At 44.5% G+C, this 3,602-nt stretch overlaps 1 non-coding gene across 1 annotated transcript; it reads left to right on the forward strand.

The window, feature by feature from the left end:
• Window positions 1-3,199: 3,199 nt before the first annotated feature.
• On the forward strand, window positions 3,200-3,305 carry LOC132612392 (small nucleolar RNA R71). Its single transcript, XR_009571759.1, has one exon. It is a non-coding gene; the product is annotated as a small nucleolar RNA R71 (small nucleolar RNA).
• Window positions 3,306-3,602: the final 297 nt, after the last annotated feature.

Here is a 3,602-nt window from a genome sequence, read left to right on the forward strand (position 1 = left end):
ACACATCAGTTCGAATGGTAGGGACCAGTCAGGAGCAATAATAATAGGGGCAGTAGTGAGACGCTCTTTTAGCTCCTCGAATGCCTTCTGGCACTTGTCATCAAATACGAATTTAGCCTCTTTTTCAAGAAGCTTGCACATAGGGTTTGCGATCTTGGAGAAATCTTTGATGAAGCGCCTATAGAACCCAGCATGTCCCAAGAAACTGCGGACACCCTTGACTGAGATGGGTGGAGGAAGTTTTGCAATCACATCAATTTTCGCTTGATCGACCTCGATTCCCTCTTCGGAGATTTTGTGACCGAGGACGATTCCTTCCTTCACCATAAAGTGGCATTTCTCCCAGTTCAGCACCAGATTGGTCTCCTCACACCTTCTTAGCACTTGACCCAGATGGCCTAGACAATCTTCAAATGAGTCACCCACCACGGAAAAATCATCCATGAACACCTCCAAGAAATCCTCCACCATGTCGGAGAAGATTGACATCATACACCTCTGAAAGGTGGCTGGTGCATTACACAACCCAAAAGGCATCCGGCTGAATGCAAATGTCCTATAAGGACAAGTGAATGTGGTCTTCTCCTGATCTTCCAGAGAAATGTTTATCTGATTGTAGCCCGAATAACCATCAAGGAAACAATAATAAGAACGCCCTGCTAGTCTATCCAACATCTGATCAATGAAGGGCATAGGTAAGTGGTCCTTGCTCGTGGCTGTGTTGAGCTTGCGATAATCCATGCAAACTCTCCAACCGGTGACAGTTCTGGTCGGGATCAACTCATTCTTAGCATTCGACACAACAGTGATGCCGCCCTTCTTAGGAACACATTGGACCGGACTCACCCATTTACTATCAGCAATAGGGAAAACCACGCCTGCATCTAGCCATTTGATAATATCTTTCTTGACAACCTCTTACATGTTCTCGTTTAGTCGTCTCTGATGCTCTACACTTGGTTTGCTGCCGTCCTCCAATTGAATTTTGTGTTCACAGATCCCAGATGGGATACCTCTAATATCTGCTATGGTCCAACCAATAGCACACCTATACTCCCTCAATACCTCCAAAAGTTGCACAATCTGCTCCTCAGTCAATGAGGCTGACACAATCACCGGTAATGTGTTGTCGGGACCAAGGAACTCATATCTCAGGTGTGATGGGAGCTGCTTAAGCTCTAACTTAGGTGGCTCAATGATTGAAGGCTTTGCTGGAGGAGTTGTTCTATTTTCCAGATCAAGACTCAGCTTCTTTGGGTGGTATGTGTATGAGCCCAGCCCCACAAGTGAATTAACTGTCTCCTCATAGCCTTCCATATTCTCAGCATCGAAATTCATCAGAATACCAGCCAAAGCCTCACCTAAGCTCTCTTCTTCCATTTTGAACTCCACTGCATCATTAACAACATCCCATGAATCAATTACCGAAATACTCTCGTAAGCACTTGGTAACTTCATCCCTTTGCTAGCCTGAAAAGTCACTTCTTCATTGTTGATTCAGAATTTTATTTCATTTTTCTCAGAATCCATCAAGGCCCTACCTGTAGCAAGGAAAGGTCTCCCCAGAATGATAGGAATGTCCCGATCAACAGCACAGTCAAGAATCACGAAATCAGCGGGCAACATAAAATCACCAACCCGCACAATGACATCATCCACCACCCCGACAGGTCTTTTGATAGACCTATCAGCCATTTGCAGTCTCATCATAGTCGGTCTTGGCATGCCCAAACCTGATTGTTTATAAATAGCAAGGGGCATCAAATTTATACTCGCCCCATTATCACACAAGGCGCGAGCAAAATCATGGTGCCCAATAGAACAAGGAATGGTGAACGCTCCAGGATCTCCCTTTTTCTGAACAAGTGTGGTTGAGATGATGGAGCTCACCGTGTGAGTCAAACTCACGGTTTCATGTTGAACCGTCTTCTTCTTGGTCAGCATATCCTTCAAGTATTTTGCAAAACCCGGCATTTCCTTGACAGCTTCCAAGAAGGGAAAATTTAGAGACAACTGCTTCAGCTGATCATAAAACTTCTCGAACTTAGCATCTTCTTTCTTCTTTACCAACCTTTGAGGGAAGGGAGGTTTAGATTTGAATAGCTGCGTCAAAGGGCGTAGAGCCCCTTTTACAGCCTGCTTACTCGTGTCATCAGCTTCTCTCACCATCTCTGGAATCTTAGCAACCTTTTTGTCAGTAGGCCTCTCATCAGCAATGATGGGTGTGTCGAACTGCACCTCATCCTCTTCATCTATTTGCTCAAGATCAATCATCTTCTCAGCAGCCCCCTGGATTTGTTTACCACTCCTAGTAGTGATGCCAAATGCACGGTCTATACCGCCTCCCCCATTCCTAGGATTTGGAATAGTGTCACTCGGAAGTCCTCCATTTTTAGGAGGGTGCTGCTCTCTAGAAATGTCCCTCATCTGCGACTCAAGCTTCTGAATAGCTGCTGTATGGGACCCCACTGTTTCTGTCAGCCCAGATAAAGTTCTGTCAGACTTAGCTTGGTTTGCCAAAATCTGCTCAAGCATTGCTTCAACCTTCGAACTACCTTGCTCTGAAGACTCACATTTAGGTGGTATAAAAGGATTTGTACTCTTGTTCCCAAAATTGTTGTTGTTGTTATAGCTCCTGTGATTTCCACCACCAAAATTATTGTTGTAGTTGCCAGAATTGTTGTAAGCACCTTGGCCTTGGCCTTGGCCTTGCTGCGGTCTCCATTGATTTTGACTCTGATAGCCACCTTGGTAATTCTGTCTTTGGTAACCCCCTTGAGGGTTGTTAACATAGTTGGCATCTTCAACCTGCCTAGATGGCCCCTCAAGGAGCGGACCATCTTGAGCATGGTACATCCCTTGCGGCAAGACTGTATTATCTTCACAAACATTTACCTTTTTGATTTGTGATTCATCAAACTTCTTTGTCAGCAAGGCAATATTTGTTGCAAGTGCTGCTAATGTTTGCTGGGTATCTTGATTTTCCCTCACCATATTCTGGATCATGGCACTACCATATGGTACCATATCAGCATTGTTTGAGTGCCAAGCCTGATTATGAGTTGTCAGCTTGTTAAGTATGGTGGTTATTTGTCGAAAGGTCTTGTTCATAAAACAACCATCAGCTGCATTATTAGCCACTGACTGTGACACTGGGTCTAACCCTCGATAGAACTTTTCCATCAATATATGATCCAGAAAACCATGATTCAGGCTGTCCTGCAAATACTCCTTGAATCTCTCCCATGCTTCATATAGCTGTTCCCCCGGTCGCTGCTTAAATTCATATATCTTATCACGAATTTCAGCTCTTTTGCTAGGGGGATACCACTTTGTGAGAAAAGCAGTTGTCATTTCTGCCCATGAAGTAATAGAATTCCGGGGCAGCTTCTCAAACCATGTTCTTGCTTCTCCCGCTAGGGAATATTTGAATAACCTCAACCTAATAGCATCTTGTGAAACATTGTTCTGGATGTGATTAGCACACACATCCACAAAATTCTTCAAATGACGGGGGGGGGACATTCTCGGTAGAGTTCCGAAAGTATCCCTCGAGTTTCAACAACTGGTATAGAGAGGAGTCAATCTTCACAGTGGCAGCT

This window comes from Lycium barbarum, chromosome 9 (assembly GCF_019175385.1).
Source record: "Lycium barbarum isolate Lr01 chromosome 9, ASM1917538v2, whole genome shotgun sequence".
NCBI lineage: Eukaryota > Viridiplantae > Streptophyta > Magnoliopsida > Solanales > Solanaceae > Lycium > Lycium barbarum.